The sequence below is a fragment of the Vipera ursinii genome (assembly GCF_947247035.1).
Source record: "Vipera ursinii genome assembly, chromosome: 6".
Classification (NCBI taxonomy): domain Eukaryota; kingdom Metazoa; phylum Chordata; class Lepidosauria; order Squamata; family Viperidae; genus Vipera; species Vipera ursinii.
The window spans coordinates 55,573,685-55,596,571 of record NC_139515.1 but is presented as its reverse complement, the minus strand read 5'-3'; positions in this window follow the sequence as shown (position 1 = coordinate 55,596,571).

Here is a 22,887-nt window from a genome sequence, read left to right as displayed (position 1 = left end):
TCATATCAATCCTTGAAGAGGATTTATATCTTTCTGAAAAAAGTATATTCTCTAGCAAGACCATTTTTATATCTCCATGAGTTATCCATCATGCCAAAATAATTTACCTTGAGAGGGTTTAATCCCCTTAGTTGATGGTCTATCTAAAGCTGATAAAGTCACTCCATTCAATCCCCCAACATAAACCAATTTTCATATGAAAAGGATATTAACTGGACCATAATATATTTTTTAAAAATGCATTTATCATCCATTGAGTTCAATTTCCACTACTACAAATCTATCATGATTGTCTACTAAAAGTAGCTTGGGTTTAAGTTGGGGTTTTATATATAGAACAATATATAGGCAAGTTACATCAACATTGAGTTTTCTCAAATAATAAAATAGTTTTTTATGCTTGGATCGGGCATTTGCCCCTTTAATAATCCAAGTAATAGCCTTAATCTCCATGTTTACACAAAGTAGCAGATTCCTGTACTGCTATCTCAGCCCTATCTTCTTCAATACTATCCTTTTGACATTGTTCTGCCTCAAATTTCTTGTCTATATCCAGTTCCTCAACTGAGTCTGAAATTAGTTTATGTCTAATCAGAAAGTCCTTGGCTTTTTCTATGGAATACAATTTAAATCCTTGCTCCTTATAGGTAAATATCACTCCTTTGAGTTTATCCCAATGAAAGGGGATCTTTCTCTTCTTCAAGATATCAGTAAGAATGGTATAGGTTTTCCTTTTTCTCAGAATTCTCAATGGAATTTCCTTCAACAGAATTATATCCCCATTTTCCATTCTCAGTTTGAATTTAAAATGGCAATCCAAGACAAACTTTCTTGTTGTTCTTCTTACAAAGTGGACAAAATGGTAGTTTTCTCATAGTTGCAAATCTGGAGTTTACTCTGTACATATTACCCAGCAAAATGTCCATAAGTTTTTCTTCCCAATAGGTCAACTGGGCCAACGCTTTAACCTTATAAATTAAGGAAGGAAAGGGAAAAGCGAATGATTGAGAAAATTTGTGAAGGAGATAAGGTAATAACTAATAATTAGCTTGTTAAAAAGACTTTTCATAATTTTTAAACTAACTTGTATAAAAAACAGTAGTTAGATAGATCTAAAATTGATGAATATCTTTTAAGACAAAGGTTACCTAAGCTATCACAAACCCAGAGGTAACTTAGGAATGACCAAATAATGGCCTTCAGAATATCAGACACTATTAAAAAAATGAAACCAGGCAAAGCTCCAGGACCAGGACCAGATGGCCTTACAGGTTAATATTATAAGTGCTTTGAGGAGGAACTTCTTCAGCCACTAAAGGACATAATGAATGATATACTTCAGGAGGAAAGGATACCCCCAAAGTGGAAGGAAGCCAATATTGTGTTATTATCAAAGGAGAGTCAAGATGTCACAAAGACAAAGAATTATAGACCAATTTCATTACTGAACAAAGACCAGTGCTTTTTTTGTAAAAGAAAAAGGTGCCGGAACTCACACATGTCATACAACCCGCCTTGCCTACCCTGCAAGGTTTCATCCAAAAAAGGTTCCGGAACTCCGTTCTGAGCGTTCTATGAGAAAAAAAGCTCTGACAAAGACTATAAACTTTTTGCTGTAATTTTGGCAGAAAGATTAAAGAAGATTTTACAGGCATATATTCATGAAGACCGCTCTGGCTTCCTGCCAAAAAAACAGCTAAGGGATAATGTGAGGACTGTTCTAAATATCACTGAATATTTACAAAAACAATGAAAAACAGGCAGCTTTAATATTCCTAGATGCAGAGAAGGCCTTTGACAATTTAAACTAGATTTTTATGATTAAAGTCCTGGAAGAAATGGACTTTGGAGAGAACTTCTTTCAAGGAGTTAAAGCTATTTATATATATCACAACAAGCAAAAAATGTTATTAATTCATGTGAAATTCATGTGTATTTTGGTGATGGAAGTTTTGAATAGAGATATTAGGCAAAATGAGAGAATAATGGGTATAAGCATCAAGAAAAGTTTACAAATTGAGAGCATTTGCTGATTATTTGGTTATATTCCTGCAGGACCCAAAAATAAGATAGAATATATGATGAGGAAATTAAATGAGTTTGGGGCACTAGCACCTTTTAAAATAAACAGACAGAAAACAGCAATGTTGATCAAGAATATGTCCTCTCAGGATTGTGCTATACTGAGTAAAAAGTCTGGTTTTAAGATTGAGAAAAAGGTGAAATATCTGGGGGTCATGCTGAAAAACACAAAGCTGTTTCAAAATAATTATGTATCTCTTTGGAATGATATTAAAAAGGATTTACAAAGATGGGACAAACTACATTTATCATTACTGGGCAGAATTTCTGCAAATAAAATGAATGTTTTACCAAAGATGCTCTTTCTCTTCCAGACAATTTCAATGCTTGCAATGGATATTCCATTTAAACAATGGCAGAGGGATATTTTCAAGTTTATATGGCAAGGAAAGAAACCAAGAATTAAATATAAACTATTGCAAGATGCTAAGGAAAGAGGTGTCTGGATTTACAGACTTGAAATTGTACTTTGATGCATGCTGTTTGGTCTGGTCATAAGAATGTGTGAAACTCAGAATAAGAGGCTACTTGATTTGGAAGACCAAGTATAAGGAAGAACTAGAATTAGAAGGTCACGTCTGCCATTGGTTTACATACCTACAAAGGAAGGAAAGATTTAAACTAGATTAAAAAAGCCATGAGTTTGATTTTTCTAAAAATGAATTGAAATTTTTACTATGCGGTAGTGATCATTATGTTATTACCAAGCTCTATAAAATGTTATTAAAATTGAATTTGGAAAATGAATATGTAAAACACTGTATGATCCATTGGGCAAGGAATTTTGGGTATTATGTGGTGCTTGAACAATGGGAAAATATGTGGATGCAAGGCTTAAAATTTACATTAAACTATAATTTAAAAGAACATTTTTACAAGATGATGTATTGCTGGTATTTAAATTATCTAGAATGTATAAAGATATTTCAAATGAAAGTTGGAAATGTAAATGTAAAGAAGGCACTTTTTATCATTTTTGGTGAACATGTGATAAAGCAAAGAAATATTGGAGTAGGATTCATACAATAATGCAGAAAATTCTTAAAGTGAACATAAAGATTAAACTAGGAACTTTCCTTCTGGGTCTAATGGAAGAATATTTGGAGGGGGAAAAAATAGAACTCTGATTTTATATATGGTGATGGCAGCAAGACTGCAATATGCACAAAAATGGAAGGATGCTTTGATTCCCACCATGGAAAAATGGTTACAAAAGCTGATGGAATTAGCACAGATGGCTAAATTGATTGTTTTGATAAAATAAAAGAATTATAAGTACTTTTGTTTTTACTTGGAAACCACTTCTGCACTTTGTGCTTGAGGTGGAAAAAAATGATGCTGTGATTTTGGGTTTTACTGATTAGACTGATTTGTTGATACAGAAATGAATAGTTTACACTACTATAGAAATGTAAAAAGTTGAGATTCGATCTTAATGTATTATTCTACTGCAACAGAGGGAGTTGGAAGTCAGTGCCTTTTATTTATTTCCCTTCCCTTCTCCACACTTTTTGGTTTTCCCTTTTCCTATGGTTGTCCCTTATTATTTGCTTTTGTATTTTTATATTTTATGTTATAAATGAATAAAATTATAAAAAAATAAAAAAGAATGGTGCATAATCTTCTTTAAAAACAAAACAAAACCTTACTTTTTCAGACATGTTACTTTCTGTTATTTTTTTTAATGAAATGGAATGGTTTCTAAGTACATGTTGCATAATTTATTAAAAAATAGGTACAGTGAAAAGTGTATTCATGTTGTCTGTATATAACCACAAAGAAACAGCCAGACACAGATACTGTAAACCAGAAGTCATTCTTTCCCTTTTAGGTTTTAAAAAAGTTGAAAGAACAAAAATGAGAGAACATAACCAAGTTACAAGGGAAATGCGACGTCAGAATAACAGAGTTGGAAGGGACCTTGGAGGTCTTCTAGTCCAACCCCCTGCTCAGCCAGGAAACCCTGTAACATTTCAGACAAATGGATGTCCAATCTCTTCTAAAAACCTGCAGTGTTAGACCACCCACAACTTCTGAATACGTTCTACTGATTAATCTGCATCCTGCACGAATGAGGCATGCTTCCACAGTGAATACCTCGTGGATGCACCAAGTTTCCAATTTATTTCTGGAGGGAAATAATTTGGGTGTAATTGCAAGAATGATATTCAGTGCCTAGAGACTGAAAAGAAAACTTGTGTGATAGCAGAATACTATCCAGTGCACAGGTCTGCAACCCACGGCTCCGGAGCCTCATGCGGCTCTTTCATCCGTCTCCTGCAGCTCCCAGTCCTCTGCCATGTGCAGTCAAAAAAAAAAAAAGTGGGACTAAAAAAGTTCAACCAACCAATTCAAATATGCAGGGTAGGTGCATATCTCGCCTTGGCTCCACTTTTCAGTCAAACCCTGTTCTGCGTATGCTTGCATGTATGCGCATGCGCATGCGCACATATTTTTTGCGGCTCCCAGTTTTTCATTTTGTGAGGGAACCAGTTCCGGGTGGCTCTTTCACTTCTTTCAGGTTGCTGACCCCTGATCTAGTGTATTGCTTTTTAAAGCAAAGAAACAACTGCTTTTTATAAAGACCCTGATTAAACATTAACATAACTCAATGGGCAGAAATTGATACAAAGTGACTGAAAAATTTAGTGTGCATAAAATATTCGTTTAACTGGTTATACTATCCTTATTAATTTCTGTTGATTTTTTAAAGACTTCTGAATAGAAAACCACATCATGCTTCTCTGTTGAGAACAATTAAAATAGGATTAAATCTAATTGCCTGTAAATTATATATGAATTGCCAATTATTATTATTTGGGCTGAATACGAAAAATATAAAACACTTAATCAATTCTGCCAGCTTTTTTATTCTAGATACATAAAATAAATCGCTAGATAAATTTAAGAACCTACCTTTGAATATCTGGTGAATATTCTCTTCCTCTAGTTGCCAACAAGATATTCATAAGGCACTCACAAACTGTAAAAAAATACCTGGACTGACAGTTGTAACAGTGAACGTATATTGTCATTATGGCAGTATGAAACTTCAGTTCAGAGATTCATTTGAAGGTTGGTTAGATTTATTTCTTACCAAGTTGACTTTCTGAATTGAGTCAGACAATTGAATCAAATATAATGTCTCCAAATTAGTTTGGTGATTCAGAAAAGTGCAAAAGCCACTCAATGCTCTAAATTGTTTCAAATCATCAAATAGGTCTGAACTGATGATCTAAAACAAGATGACAGTTCATATTGGATCAGAACCAATCCTCACACCTCTATTGATCATGATTAATGGTCAATGATTGTTTTAGTCTCTATAATTTTATTTATTTCCTTTTTAAAACTATTCAGGTCATTGGCTACTGAATTAGGGATAGTGAATCTGATGGTTTAAATATATATTGTAGAAACAAAAATGTCCCTTTATCTGTCTTTAATCTTTGTTGGATGATGCCAACTTCCTTTTCTATTAATTTTTATCAAGTCTTTCAAAAACAGCCTTTTTCCTAAGTTAAAAAATAAATAAACATTTAACTTAAATTAAGAAGCTTGAAATTGGTATCCTGCAAATAGAAGGTTAGAGGTAGCATGGAGTTGTCCAATTACATTGCATCTATGCCTGACATCTTGAGGAGCAGGTGAACTAATGTTTGGCAACTCCCCTTCTCTCAAAGATGCATTAGTTATAGCCCAGATCCAGTTGTCCTTCTCATTCCTGGCCATTTTAATTATATAGGCGGTATAAGTGTCTGGTAGGGACATGGTGGCTCAGTGGGTTAGGATGCTGAGCTTGTCGATCAGAAGGTTGGCAGTTTGGCAGGTCGAATCCTGAGTGCCGCGTAACAGAGTGAGCGCCTGTTACTCGTCCCAGCTTCTGCCAACCTAGCAGTTCAAAAGCACGTAAAAATGCAAGTAGAAAAATAGGGAACACTACAGTGGGAAGGTAACAGCGTTCTGTGCGCCTTTGGTGTCTAGTCATGCCGGCCACATGACCACAGAGATGTCCTCGGACAAGCGCTGGTTCTTCGGCTTTGAAACGGAGATGAGCACTGGCCCCTAGAGTTGGAAACGACTAGCATGCATGTGTGGGGGAAACTTTACCTTTTATAAGTGTCTAGGCCCCATGTGGCAGAATTTAGATTGCAGATGATTCTCTTCTTTTACTTGGGATTCAAAGGTTCAAAAGCCTGTAATAACACTACAAGGTATTACCTCTGTCATCTGAATATAATATTTTATTCAGTTTATAATTCAGTGTGAATTCAAATAATTTTTCTGTAATATGCTTTACCAAATGATCATAACTTACACTGGCTTGTTCTTCCAGCCCATCCTTTCCCAAAAGGATATGAAACTCTTAAAATGGTAGATTGACCAGCATTTCACACTATTCCAGTTTTGTTCACATTTCTCATTTAAAAGGAAAGTTATTTTATTTTATTATTATTTGTTTTACTGTACATCTCACCATCAGGTGAAATGATATCCATTTTTTTTCCTTTTCATAATCTACATCCTGCATGAATGAGCTTTCCATACATTAGATCAGTGGTCCCCAACCACTGCGGCTTGGTGCTGTTTCACATTCCTTCATTCCTTTGCAAATGGATGGAAGGCCTGAAGAAGCACAAGATCTCTCCCCCAAAGTCTTTCATCTGTTTACAAAAGCTTTTGATGCAGAGAAGAGAAGCCTTTGGGAAAGCGGTCTTGTACTTCTTCAGACTCACAGAGGCTGCTTGATGTTTCAAAAGCAGATTGGATGTCCTGCACAGGCAGCCTTGGTGAGTTAGCAAAGATGAACAGGGCACACTCTTCCCACTTAGCCTTTCATCTCACTGCTCCATTTTTGGAGCATTGGGAGCAGGTGGCTTGGAGGCCCAGTTGGGAGGGAGAGGGAAACCAGGCTGTGCTAGTGTGTGTGTGGAGGGGGGCAAGTACACACATGCAAGCACATGCAGCTCCACTCACACAAGAGAGAAGTCTTTGGCCCACCTCTTGCGTGCCCTGGTTCTAAATAGGCTTTCATTCTGGAAGTCGGCTGTGGCCCAGGGGTGGGGGACTCTTGCATTAATTTTGTAATTCTCCATTAGTCCAAGATTTCTTTACCTATAAATTAATATCAGTTGAGACAGCCAAGAGTATACATATAAAACAAGGAATTTAATTTTAATCTCAAGATGTATCCTTTACAATTGTTTAAATATTGGATCGCCCTTGTCATTTTAATGCCTGCTATTTCTTTTTGAAGATACTTCTTTTTGATAAGCCTTAAATAGTGTGATGTTTCTATATCTACAAAGATCAAAATTGTTCCAGCCATTGTTATTCCCTGTGGCACTGTATGGATGCAAAAGTTAAGAAGCAGGATAGGAAAGTATTGATCCCTCTGAACTTGGATAATACCCAATCCTAAGAATATAATGGACACCCACAGGGCTTTTTTTTGTCATAGAATGCTCAGAATGGAGTTCCGGCACCTTTTTTGGATGGAACCTTGTAGGGTAGGCAAGGCGGGTTGTATGACATGTGTGAGTTCCGGCACCTTTTTCATTTACAAAAAAAGCACTGGACACCCAAGAAACAAACCAAAGAATCATTGAACAACTTATCCCAGAGTTTTCACTTAAGGCACAAATGATCAGCCTCAAATTTAGCTACTTTAGACACATTGTGTGAAGACTCAGTTCTGTGGAGAAGGCTATATTACTGGGAAAGGTGGACAGAAAGAGAAAAAGAGGATGACTGGGCACAAGGTGGCTGGATTCAGTTGTAATAGTGATGAATGCAATATTGGGAGACTTGAAAGATCAGTCTAGGACTGAATTGTGGAGTTCTTGATGCTCTATGAGCTTGATTGTTTGGTTGGAGATGTTTATTACACAACCAGGCAACATCATTAGTGAGTGAGTGAGTTTGCTCCCTGTTTATATACAGTGGCTTTGCCAGTTTTGCTGAGGGCATGGTTTTCTTCTTGATACTATCTTATTACAGTATTGTTTTTTGCTTGATTATTTGCCTAGTGTTAATACTTGTATATCTGAGTGTTGGCTGCTAGAGAAAATGTAGTCTGGTATTTTTGTTTGCTCTTAACTTCTTTACATAGATTACATTCTAATCTTCTGGTTCAGAAACAATTTTTTAAAAAAAGTTATATTTCTTACAATATCAACAAGTTTACATTTAAATTATTTATGATTTGTTTATTTTCAACTTCATTTTGTGTTTCCTTTGCTGCCTCAACTACTTATAGTTTCTTCCTCAAACTGTGTTCATATTTGGTATTTGTCCAGCATCTAAGACTGCTAAGCAGGGCTGTCTTTCCATCCTAGGAAGATATCCCCAGATGTAGCTGCTGGTTTTGAATAAACTGGGAGGGAAAGATAATTCTCCTCTGGATCTGACATACAAAAACAGATCACAAGCTGCAATTTGGTGAGCCCTGATGCAGTATTGGAGTCTGACTCTACCCACTGCCAGGAGTTTGATCCTGACCAGTTCAAAGTAGTAATAATTGTGATGAATGAGTGATAGAAAAATAAGCTGAAATATAGGTGAAAACAGAAATTAGAGTATCCAGGCTACATCTCCTTTTCCTTAAGAAGGGACAAATGCATTGTTAGTTGTAATTTCACCTAAACATTAAAAAAATAAAGACAGTTGTTATGTATATAATTAAAAAAACAAAACAAAAGATGGACTTCTAAATTGCACAACTTAAAGATGTAAGAAATCTTGGCATAATTGAAATATTTCTTAAAATGGCATTTATAAAGTAATGTGGACATGCAAAAATGAAGTTTTCCTATTACCTCAGTTCTGTACCCTAGTTTAGATAGTTACATTATGAACTATATTTAGAAGGTCTCCAGTGTAACCATGGAAACAGTTTCTTAGGCAGCTGTATTAATTCATTCAAGTTAAGCTAAGGGTATAGGAATACTTTCAAATGTGCATAGACTCATTTCCCCATTGTCAATACTGGCACAATTATACATGGACAGTTTCTAGTGCATTTTTCTGCATTTATGTTAATGTCCATGTCAGAAAGGAAAGAATATTGACATTTTACTCTCCACCAGTATATCTTGACAACAGCTGGTATATGCTGTTAATCACCAATTTAGGATTGGTTGGGAATAGCAGGTGGTGAATATTGATAATATCCATTAGTGACATTTATGAGAAGATGTACAATGCAGTCACATAGATCCAAAGGAAATAGATCTTGTCCTACTGGTATCCGTTGAGTCTGATTTGTTCCAAAGCAATGGGTCTTGAAGATGGCTACATTTGTTTGGATATTTATTTACTATGTGATTGTATTAAAACTGCAAGCCGGTGAAAATAAAATAATTAAAAATTAAGAAAACTGTTTAGTGAAATATAAAGGCTATAAATGTTATGAAAGTTTATAACAATAGATTGATTGGTTATAGCCCTAGACCTGTGGATAAAATAGAACACCTGAAGCACCAATACAGTTCATGGCTCTTAATTCAGGTGAAGAAAAATAGTTGACACTTTGGTCCTATGACATAGCAAACCTCCTGAATAATTATCAGTATTGGAACATGTTTGGATGATTCTACATGTTTTTTAAAAATAAACATTTAAAGAGTATCACTAAGATGAATTTTATTCATCTGTGAGAATTCTTGAATAAACAGTTGCAATTTCCTATATTCCAAATAAATGGCTACAGAAATACTAAAATGTTTTTATGATATTGATGTGAAATTTATTCAACTACACGTAGACTGGATACTTCGTAAAATGCTTAAAGAGGGTCAGATGTTATCCCCATTAATTTGGAAATGTAAAATGAGAGAGGCAAGATTTAGTTAAATAATATAGACTTTTCTTGAATTAATATCCTTACATTTGTTAATGCAGTTTTACACACTTCAGTATTGTTGAAATTTTGATTTATATACCAAAAAACGTTGAATATCACAATATGAAGAATTATGGCTTTATAGGATACAGCAAAAGATATTACACTGCAATGTTGAAAAAAACAGCACAGTGCCAGATTTATGATTTTGGTTTATTGATATGTGTTCACACTCAGCTTATGATGTAGTTTTCTATTGACTTAATTGAAGGACTGATTAATATTAATGTACCTTGTCTGAGATTCCTTTATCCTGCTTCTATGAATATGCAGCACACAACATGTTTGTGTGGAGGAATTGGCTACCTCTTCCCTTGAGAGTGGAAAAAAACACACACCTCCTTTTAGCCTGCATTCCTTCTCCTAAATCCCATATCATTTCAGGAAATCAGTTGAACTGACCTGCACAGTAAGTAAGAGTCCTCTCACTTAAGCAAACAAAACATCATACAGGGCCTCAGTGAGTATATTACCCCAAAGCCTAGGAGAATAGCAATTTTTTCAATAACTTTCTAAACATTATCATTGATGTTGGGAGTTGGGGAGATGTCGTACTAGAAGGCAGAAATAAAGATGGAGAAGGAAAGTTTATTAAGATGCAATAGGTGGCTTTTGAATACATATCCATCTGTAATAAATCTCCTCTCATTCACAACTTAGTGCATTTTTATAAAGTTAGCATTGACAGGCACTTACATTTTGTTCATAATAAATAAGGGCCATTATTAGCATTTGATACCAGTTATAGCAAAATTGAATACCCTACAAACCCTTTATATGATATTCATGTCAGAAATATTTTAGAATGACTACACACACTTGGAAAAATATGCATGTCTTCTTCCTTTTTCTCTCTGAGTGAACCATGGCTTTTTGTGCCTTCTGAATAGAAGCTAACAGAGACCTCTCTTTTATATGTTACTTTACATCATACACAATGTTGTTAATATTGAAACAGTTTTAAAAATAAGTTCCTAGTGATGTGGGCCAAAATTCTATCTAGTGTAAAAGAAGAAAGTGTTTAGATTAAAGTATCTAGAAATTCAGCAATGGAAAACAATCTGGGATGTTTCAAGAAAAGTTTTTGTTATGCATTTTTAGATTTTGATGTGTTCACTTATACTCTTCCCATGTTTTATTTCTTCCTCTCTACGTTTAATTTAAAACAAAGCGAAATATTCATTTTTTAAAACTTTATCAATTAGAACCCCATCAACTAAAACTCACACAATATTTTTGAGAAGAAACACTGCAAATGCTCCCACTAAAAATCCATAGATTTAGAAATAAGCAATGTAATCCCTCTTATAGATTCCTTCCTTTCAATAATATAATTTGGGAGATTCATTCTGTTGATTAACAGCTGGGAGCCAGATATTCTTTCTCATTTACCACAACTCACCAAGAGCTCTACTAGTAGATCCTTGTGCCTATTATTGCCAAATTGACAGAATGTGCTCAGAAAATGTAGTGTGCATAATTGAATAGGTATGCTGACAGTTAAGCTATGATGAACATCAAAAAGGAAAGGAAGAACTTTTTAATTAAACCCAAGGGAAAGCTGACAGAAACTGGAAGTGTCCAGTTCAGGAATACGTATCCCTAGAGGATTATGGTTATGATGCTCTTGATAGTCCAAACAGGCATATAATCAAAAACAGTCAAAAAGGCTTAAGGAGTATAAGTGCAAGTTCATCCATCAGGAATATTTGGATAGAGATCATATACAATTATTACAAGCCTAGATAGAGCTTGTAGAGATGGTGGGCACAACAAGGAATGATAGAGTGACCAAGAGGCTAGAAATATTTTTTTAAAATGCTTGCATAAAATTTCTGTGGATATTCAGCTATGAAACTTGCTCCTAAAAGGTACAGTGATGTAACCAAATTAAACATCTTTAGGATTAGCAGATGCATGGAGATTATAAATATTAGTTTTTTATTATGGTCAGAATCTACTGTATTTGATTGTCAAGACCAGATCCATGTGTGGAAGGCAATTCTAGAGTGTTTCAATTGCATTATCAAACATAAACACTGCACATTTAAAAACAACAGTCTGGTTCTGCAGTTTCCCATTTTATACCTTATTTGAAAGTAGGATTGATTGGATACTTATGGTATACAGTATATACTGTGTGTATGTGTGTGTGTGTGTGTGTGTGTGTGTGTGTGTGTGTGTGTAAATTATTCAAATTGCTAATAAAGAATTTGGGAGGCTGAGATGATCATTTCAAACTTCTTATGTTCTCATCAGTCAGTCATACCCTTTAATTAGCAAGGTGCATTCAAAAAGCCTTGACAAATACTTCACACACACACACACACACACACACACACACATATATGTGTGTGTGTGTGTGTTAAATGTTTGTTAAGCATTCAGAATAAACTTGCTTGGTCCCAGACACGGGACAAATCTTATTTCCTGTTTCAGCCTAGCCCAAGGCCATCTACAGGCAGTAGCCACAGCAGTGGCAGCTCATATTTGTGTAAATGTTTTGGCTTGCTATATATATATGTTTCATAAATAATATATTACATTCATTTCTCTATCATAACTGTACACTTATATACATGGACTGCTTTCTGATTTATAGCAATCTGTTAATAAACTTAATAATTAACAATTATTAATATAATAATTATATCCACAGACAGCTCTAAACTATTGGCTGTGTTTTGGGTAAAAGATTCAAAGTCCTACATAACATGTATATAATAGATGTATTTCAGTTTATCCAGAAACTATAAATTGCAAGTTACCAGGCTGCAGCTGAAATAATAGACATCAGTGATCACTGTTCCATGTATTTTAGATGGATATTTAAGGCCTCTAGGGAGATCAGCTTTATATATCTCATTTTTCAGTATTCTGCCTGCCATGGGAATATTTTGCCATCGATTATAAGTTGTTTATGATCAGACAGAATATGATAATCTCAGCATAATCATAATGGTTTAGATAGTAATGTACAAATGACTAGATAAGATATATTGATAGGTAGATAAAAAGACAAACATGTTGTCAAGATAATGCTGACTCTTAGCAATCATAGAGAAGGATTTTCTCTATCAAGATATGTCCCTAATTTATTTCTCCAGGTCTTCCAACAATGCACCAGTTGCCACTATAACTAAGCCCATCCGCCTTACTGCTGATTGATCTCTTTTCCTCTTTCCTTCCACCATTTACAGCATTAGAATCTTTTCCAGAGAGCTAAATCTTCACATGGGTTGGTTTGTCAATGATGTATTTGCCTGCTTTCTTGGTTGTCCATGATATTTACAGGAATTTTCTCCAAAACCAAATTTCAAAAACACCAATACTCTTTCTATTCTGCTTCTTCAAACTCCAACTTCCATTTTCTTAGAATGTCACATGGAATGCCACTTCTTGCAATGTTCTGATCTTGTCACTATATACACATCATAGCATCCTAATATCTTTTCTAAGCTTCCATAGCTACTCTATTAAGTGCTAATCTGTGGTCTATTTCTTAACTGCATGCACTTTTACTATTAATGATTGATTCTAAAAGATAGAATAGCTATCCATCACTTAGATAGCATCATTATAGCAATAAGGGCTCATGTTCTTCAGGCATTTTCTAGAGTCATTTAGAACTTCTGGCATTTCTTTTTCTGTGCAGAGTTCTAATCTTCATTGGATGGTCTTAAGCATTATTTTGCTGTTGTGTGAAATTAAGGATATTATTTTATTTCTGTTAAATTTCTTCCTTTGTTTGGTACTGGAATGTTGATTGTTGACACATTTTCCTTCTTAGTATTTCTAACTTTAGCATCCCAGTTTCCAATCACGTAGCACATCTTGCTTGCATGTTCTGTCAATTTCAAACTGAACTTGATCCTAAAACTCATCAGACTTCTCTTGTTCTGTATCAATGCTTACTACATAAATCAGGATGATTGTCACAATAAAGGATTATCCATGATGTCTAATTGATATTTTTGATAATGACATTATAGCCTATTACTGTTTTTGTTATTTCATTCCTAACTATAAAAGCAATACCACCTCGTCTTTGTTTTTCATATTTTGTGTAATAAACATTGAATTTCTGACTGAACATGTAAAATCTCATCTCAGTTCGTAATAATTTAATTTCATTTTTCATTGTACTGAGGTTTACTGTGTTCATGCTTCTTACATTCCAGGTTCCCACTGTGAGTCTGTCTTTGCAGATTTGGATTTTCTTTTCCTGTATGGCAGCATTGACAACTAGATGTCCCAATAGCTTTAATCTAACCACATCATAAATATCATTAGTACTCCGAAAAATCCTCAGCTCTTCTTCATTAGCATATTGTGCCATTTTTCACTTGGGGCCCAATATCCATCACTATATTTTCAATAATTTTATATTTTCCATCCATACAGTCTTCCTGGGAGAAGAACAGGAGTGGTTTACAATTGCCTCATTCCATGCAGTAATTGATGCCTCATTCCATGCAGTAATTGATGCCTTTGCCATTGTCACTATAGTGACCACTGCCTACAACATCTTCCTATAATATTGTTGCCCAATATAAGCACCGACTTGCTTTAGCTGGGCAACTGGGATGATCTTCATGCCTTGGGTGATTCTATCAATGGAGATATTCTCATCATTTTGTCATTGGGTTAGGACGCTGAGCTTGTTGATCAGAAGGTCAGCAGTTTGGCGGGTCGAATCCCGAGTGCCGTGTAACAGAGTGAGCGCCTGTTACTCGTCCCAGCTTCTGCCAACCTAGCAGTTCGAAAACACGTAAAAAATGCAAGTAGAAAAATAGGAACCACTATGGTGGGAAGGTAATAGCGTTCCGTGCGCCTTTGGCGTCTAGTCATGCCGGCCACATGACCATGGAGACGTCCTCGGACAAGCTATGGTCCTGAAACACTAGTTGTGTGCTCTGGAGCAGTCACTTTGGGTCCAAGTCCACTGTTCTTTTATATAATACAATGTTAGGTGCTAAACAGCTTTAGTATTCTAGTTTAATCTAATTTTGAAAGATAATACAAGAGGTTTGTTAGCATAATGCTCCTGGAATATGAGTCATTCTCAGTGGAAGAAGAGGAGCAGCTGAAATATCAGAGAGACCTAATATTGAGAGGTCATGCCCTGGCAGCATTGGTGGAGCAGTATCAGACTCTATTGTTCTTACTTTTGCCCCTGAAATCTCTGACCCTGAGCCAGAATCTCAATCACTCATTCCATGTGAAAAGCCATTGCTACCATGAGAAAAACTGGAATGAGGAAAGATGCCAGATTTTATGGTGAGATGGTTTAACCAATTACTATTCTTGAGTAGCCCAGCTCTTACAAAATTGATCCAAATTCTAAGATCAGTATTATGTTAAAACTTAACTTTTGCAAAAGCTTGATCTTAGCCATTCTGTTTGTAATTTCCAAGACACGTTAGTCTTTTTGAAAGCTTTGATCTTATGCCTAATAGTTGACAATACCTTTTCATTAGAAAAAAATTAATCAGAGTTCACTTAAGAAAATTTAACATGCTATTGGAAAACAGTCTGGGATAGATTATTACTGTACAAATGCATAAAAGAACAAGCATCTACACAATTGCTGACTTAAAAGAATCAACAGTCCTTCCCTCAGAAGAGAGTCCCATAATATGGCAGCTGCCAATGAGAATTCACTCTAATTTTCAGCCAGACCAACCTGCACTACCGCAAGTAAGGTTGCACGACCAGCTGTTAGAGTACAATATTAGGGAAGTTAAACTTCAAAGTATTCATATTTTATGTTGTTTGGCCTTTGTAGAAATATCAATGTCTTAACAGAGTTTGTTAGTTCACAGACAACCTATGAAGAATTATAAAAATTGGTGGCATGTGGTCAGATTTGACTGTCCCACTGAACAGACAGTTCATTGTGCTCCAGTTGCCACACTGTAGCCATTGTCAAAGATAGTTCTATGTAAGCTATATTGCTACAACCCAATTGGTTGTTTAGACATGAATCACAGGAACTGAGGAAAAACAGTTTGGGTGCATTGCACTTGATGTTCCACCTAAAGTTTGGCATCAGTGAGAACCTCCAAGTAGATTCTATTTTTTTAAGGCATGCTGTCTTTTTAATATGGACAATATACTCACAGTATCTCCCTTTCACCTGGATTGATTTTCATTCTTCTTTGCCCACATCCACTGATGATATGTGGTAGCTTAGTGATTAGAATGCAGTCCTGCAGGCTAACTCACTACTCCAGAAGTTCGATCCTGACCAGCTCAAGATTGACTCAGCCTTCCATCCTTCTGAGGTTGGTAAAATGAGGACCCAGATTGTTGGGGGTAATATGCTGGCTCTGTAAACCGCTTAAAGAGGGTTGTAAAGCACTGTGAAGTGGTATATAAGTTTAAGTGCTATTACTATTGCTGTTGCTATTTCTATTGTTATGGATACAGAAGGAACATTAAAGCTAAGAATTCTGCTTCATAATTACATGAAAATTATTCCAGAATTCTAAGGATTATATTTTTATATAATACCTGGCATTGGCACTGGACATCTCTATATCCAGGACTTGTATGAAGTCAAATGATAGCATATTTTTGTAGGAAAAAAACAATAAAATATGAATTTCCCTTTCTGACTTGTATTTAGAGTAATCAGATTTGCATTTGCATCTCATGTAAAATGGGTACCACACTTTGGAATTCAATCAAGGTAACTACAGTTTGCTTTCAGCTTTCAGAAGCTTAAACTGTGGATTTTTCCCATTGTTATAAAGTGCATTAAAATTTGTTTTTAATTGTGCAAGCCAAGGAAAATGTATTTACATTTTTATATATTCACTGTGGCATTTAAAAAACCCATAGGAAATGAAAAGAGAATATTTGAGAAAGACCACTTCCATACTGTGTCAAATTTTTAATTGGCTGTTTATGTTGCCTATGTTCATACAGTTTTTATTATTTTCTCCATTTATTGGCATTCAGGAGAAGAGATTTTTTAATGCATAATTTATTTGCCTGCAAATAAAGTAGTCATGCACACAAAAACATTCATTTTTTCATACTATGTTTACTGGGTATTTTATTAGTTATGATTCATCAATCATAGAATCAGAATTATGGAGATTAGAGACCGACAGGATTATTAAATCCAAACTTCTGCACTCTGCAGTAAAACCAATAAATTCATCCTTAAGAGATGGTTGTACGGGCTCTTGTTTAAAACCTTCAGAGATGAAGAATCTTTCTCTCCATAGATCAATTATTCCAGAATTTATTGAAATATAAGTAGCTCAATTTATAACTGTTGCTTCGGTCCTAATTTTTTGACCATCTTGGGTTTTTTTTATATCCCTTAAGATGGACACCATATATTCTTCCAGAACTCTTTTTCTCTAAAGCGAACACTCTAAATTCCTTTAGCCTATCTTCAAGTCCCCCTATCATCTTTGTCATGCCAATCTAAACGTTTTCTAACATGTTGACATTGTTCTGGAAATGTGGTGGCAGAATCATAAGTATGTATTTTAATTTATAAAGATGTAGTTTTTTTTAAAAAAAATCTCTCTTTTTACTCTATTAGTAATAGACTTCTTGATGTTTCTCCAGATCTACAAGTGTTTTTTTTTAAAAAAACCAACAACATCCCAACAGTTCAATATCCTTTCTTAACAGTTTCTGTTTCCTTTAAAGTGTTTCATTTGTCAAGATGTTATTACTAATATGGTCCTTAAATTGCCTTATTGCACCTTTTAAAAAATGTTTTATTGATTTTCTAATTTTACATTTAAGCATTTAAAAAGCAATGTGGTAGCTCAGTTAATCGATAATTCAATGACATACAAGTATCTTTAGTACAAGTCTCACATTACTACCACATTAAATATTTCCTCTCTTTTCCCCTTAGCATTTACTATCTCATGTTTAAACTACCGGTAATATACTGTAATTCTTATTTTATCAATTAAATAAAAATAACATTCTTACATCTATCAATAATTTTTAGCTTATACATATCCTGGTTATTTTAACATTCAGTCTTTATAAACAATCAATGTCCTAATTAGTTTCCCCCAATTTATAGTTTCCCATTAATATTTAACATTTAATATTTATAATTTCCAAGTTTTAAGTAACCAAAGTTCCCTTTATCACAATTCATCACAAAGTCTAATATTCAGGATACATGTCTTATCTATTTGAATATATTCTATTTCTCACCATCTTACATCATCTAATCAATAATGCAGTGCCTTATTGCACCTTATCTGAGCTACCCCTATTATTGTGCTTTTGTGTTTCCTTGCATGTACATGTGCTTTTATTTGTGGAGTTAGAGGACCCTTCTGCTTTGCCTGTGCTGTGTCATGGCTCAGTACTTGATAATTCTTTAAGTGAAATGACAGAGGGCAGTAACTATACTGATGCATGCTGAACAGGTACTTCAGATACATTTGCCACTTTTAGATCTTTCCCTTCTGTGTTGTGAAATTCAAACACCATTGCTAATCATGAAATGCTCAAACCTAGAATGTCTGTCTTTGAAGTACATTGCATAAATTCTGTATGAGATCAAATGGAACTACTTTTTTTCTTGAAAAGCATAGAGAAAACTTAAAGATCATTATAAAGCAGCAAAAAGTTATTCTATCCTCAGTAAAATAATAAACAGCTGAAATATGCTGGGGTGGTAGATGAAAAATTGGAAATAAGTGTCTAATGCATAAATAAGTAAATATTGTACCCATCAAAAGCAAAACCCATTTCATTTTAAAGCTGTATATTACATTTAGAAAAACTATGTATGTACACATACACACACATGAAATTTAAAGTTAGTTAGATGCCACTGAGACAGATGTATGGATGAATGCTTGCCATTTGACCTGCCACTTGACCTGTTCCAAGGACATTCCAGTAATCTTAATGACCTTATCCGTTTTCCTTTTCTTCTTCCTTTAACCTTGCTTTCCTAAGTTACTAAAAGACAGTTTTCTGGTTGATATGACAATCTGACACTTAAATATGTTTAAATGCTACAGTCATGTATGTACAATATGTAGGGTGTTGTGCTACCTTTTTTGTTTTGGAATTTACTTCTAAAGGCAAGATGGCTTCCCTCACAGCTGTAGAATTTCATCTGTTTCATCTCTACCATGAATTTTACTTTATTAGCAAGAGTGACTTGCTTCCATTGGTATCACTTTCATGGCTTTTGGAAGTACTGAAGTCAAGGTGCTAATGTCCACAAAGCAAAACTCTTGTGGCTTAAAATAGCCATGTACCATTAGACTCAGATTAAATGAGATTCCAGTTTTTACACTACTGGCTCTGTCTTTTTGGCATTACTGTACAGAATTCTTCACCTCTAGATAATGAATGGCGCACCTTCCTAGATTACAACCTTACTCAGCTTGTTTCTCTATACTGCATTGATTTGATTGAAAGAATTGTAAGGCTGGAAGGGACCATGGAAGTCTTCTAGTCCAACCCCTGTTCAAATCATATCATCTTGGACAAATGGTTTCTTAAAAACCTCCAGAGATGGAGCACCCACAACTCCAGGAGGCAAGCTGTTCCATTGCTTAATAGTTCTTAGTATCAGGAAATTCATTCCCATGTTGGATCTCCCTCTGATGAGCTTTTACCTAATGCTTCTTGTCCTGCCCTCAGGTGTAATGGCAAATGAATTGATGCCCTCTCCCTGTGGCAGCCCTTCAAGTATAAGAAAACTGTTCTCAAAACTGTTCTCAGTCTTCTGTTCATTAAGCTAAATATGCTTAGTTCCTTTAACCCAGGGGTGTCAAACTGCCAGCCTGTGGGCCGGATGTGTCATGTTGAAACTGTGCCCACCCCATTGCCAGCAATGGAAAAAAGTCATGATACATCACAACACATCATGCGATGTTGCAAATTTTTGCTTTAACCCTTTTTCATAGGATTTAGCCTCCAGATGTCTTATCATCTTTGTTGCTCTTCTTTGTACTCTTTCTAGGGCCTTAGCATCTATTTTGTGTCGTGGTAACCAGAATTGGATTTGGAATATATTCATAGTGCAGTATAGTGAGAAGTGTCACTTCCCTTGATCTTGTTGCTATCCTTCTGTTGATGCAGCCTAGAACTGTGCTGGCTTTTATGGCAGCTGTAGCAAACTGTTGACTCATACTTAAGCAGTAGTGCACCAGGACACCTAGATCTCTCTCACATGTACTAATGTTGAGTCACATACTGGTTATCCTTCTAGGAGAAAAAAATGCAGAACTTGGGGGCCAAGTGAAAAAAGGAATCAGCCTAGACTCTATGTCAGGGGTCTTCAAACTTGGGCCTTTTATGACTTGTGGACTTCAACTTCCAGAATTCCTTGAGCCTGGCTGAGGAATTCTGGGACTTGAAGTCCAGAAGTCATAAAAGGGCCAAGCTGAAGACCCCTGCTCTATGTAGTCACAAATGGATTAAGTCGAACCCCCCCTTGAATTCTGTTGACCTTATCTTATGCCAAGATAGTGTTAGCCATTAGTTGAATAGATTCCTGTGCATAGGTATGACTAGTAATAATCAGTTTAATTGGAACTTCATATGTGGACCTGATCTTTCACATCTGACAACCCTATACCTCAGCATCTGCTTTTTTCTGCCTAAAGCAGGACCTTACTTTTCTTGTCATTGAACTGCATTTTGTTGAATAAGGACCAAGGCTCAAGTCTATCAAAATCTTTCTGAACATCTTAACCCTGTCTTCCAAACTATTAGCAATTCCTTCCCCCCACCCCCCAGCTTTTTGTCATCCACAAAAATATCCAATGTGCTTCTTATTCTTAAGACCTGCATCTTGAGTTAGTATCTGCTTTTTATTTCTTTGCTTCCCAATTTTTTCTACTATTGCTCAAAATGAAGCCACACACAGACACAGAGTTGTATATAGTAACCTTTTTCCTCCCTATTGTTATAGGCTGCTTTAGCCAATACTCAGCTGCTTTATGCATACTTCAAATAAATGGCTACTTAAAACATGCTAACTCAATTAGATTATCATCAAACTGTGCTTGGGACTTTAAAAGTAAATATTTGGTGCGTGTTAATCTCTGCAGTACATAACTCCTTTAGAATCATGCTTTTGAAAATATTATTAAAGCAAATATAAGTTTCATTAGAGGATGAAAAAATAAATTGGTAAGATGACAGAATCTATGATTTGATGGAAGCTCAATTATAAATGGATAACATAATATAACAAGTGCACATGAAATCCTATTAAGGTCTGAAAATCCAATATCTCATCTCTATGACTTTTAATTGATCTTTACACATATTGTCACAGCAGTCAAATATTTGAGATGATTCCTGTACACATAAACAAATGTAAGCACATTAACCTGGTTAATAATTTTAACAAGCAATTTGTATTTCCCATTAGACTGTCTTATATTTTGCTTTAGTATAATTAAAGATATCATCACTGATAAACTAGATGCAATATTCAAAGTAAAGCTCCTTCTCAAGATTTATTTTTATCATTAACTGCAGCTTGATAAGATGTGGATATGCCACTAAGAAATTAGATTTCATCTTCCAAACAGTGGGGGAAAATGGCAGGATATTCTTCTTTATTTTGTTCTCATTTGTATATTGCTTGCAAATATTTCTACATTTTATTTATGCATGATATCCTAGTTTATTTTAATTAAAAGACCATCCACTTGGCCCAAATAATTTTTTCATTCAGACCAATGATCTGAAAGACAGCATGCAAACTTTATTGGCTGCAACCACTGTGAAATATATAACCAATTGGCCTTTAAAGAATATAATTTTGAATTACTTAATTATAAAAGCTGGGCATGCAAGGAATTTAAGAATTTGAAAATAAAAATATGGGAGCTGACAGCCTACAGATCCAAATTATCAAAGCAAAAGTATTATTTTAAAATGGCAACCAAATTTTGTGCTTGCCTACCCTAGAGCAAGTGAAAAAACACATCACAAAGGAAATCACACAACAGCATATTCCCAACACTCATGGCATTAACACTCAGGCAGCATGCATTAGTAATAAGCCATGATGTCACATCACCAACATGCTCAATAATAAAAGTACATAATGCATTGTAGCTGATAGTCAACATTCATAATAGCTTCCTATTACATTTCTAACCTCCTTCTCCACAAACTGCAAAGAGTATCCCTTTATCATGTGCTTTTTAGGACAGATAAAAAAATATCAATTGTTATGAATCCCAACGTATCTCTGTAAGCAGGGATTCAAGAACTCTTGTACCACATACTGCTCACCAGCTCTATTTTAATCACCACAAGCAATAAATGTAATTTAAATCCAAATGGTCCTCTTTAATAGGGCTATGTGTTTCTGTATTAACTTATTTATCTGAGCCTTGAACTACATTATTCCTTCTTCTAGCTCTTGAGTGTTGATGTTTCCTGGTAGAGATTTAATGACATATGGTGAGCATTTCAAGCCAGTCTTGAAAAATGCATAACTTGCGTCTTAACTGTGCCTTTATTCTAAATTTACAGTAACAGAATCTTGCAGGAAGTGTTTTTTCTGAAACAATTCTTACATCCTTTTTCTTTCTGTAGCCCAAAATACCTTTTGCATGACTGTTGTCCAGTCTGCAGCTTTTCCTTCTGTTTTCCAAGGTTATTCCCATATACTATTACACATGCTCTAGGGTGAACCTTTGACAAATAATAGTAAGCAGTTTATTATGGAGAAGGATTTGTCAGTTGAACTCATAATAAATAGGCAGTGGTTGCCCTTTTGTCTTTTCATCTGCGGTTTAAGCATGTCAAGAGTAATAAATTCTATGAAAAGAAAAAAGAAAAAAAGAAAAGAAAAGAGCAACAAAGATGATTAGGGGACTGGAGACTAAAACATATAAGGAACGGCTGCTGGAATTAGGTAT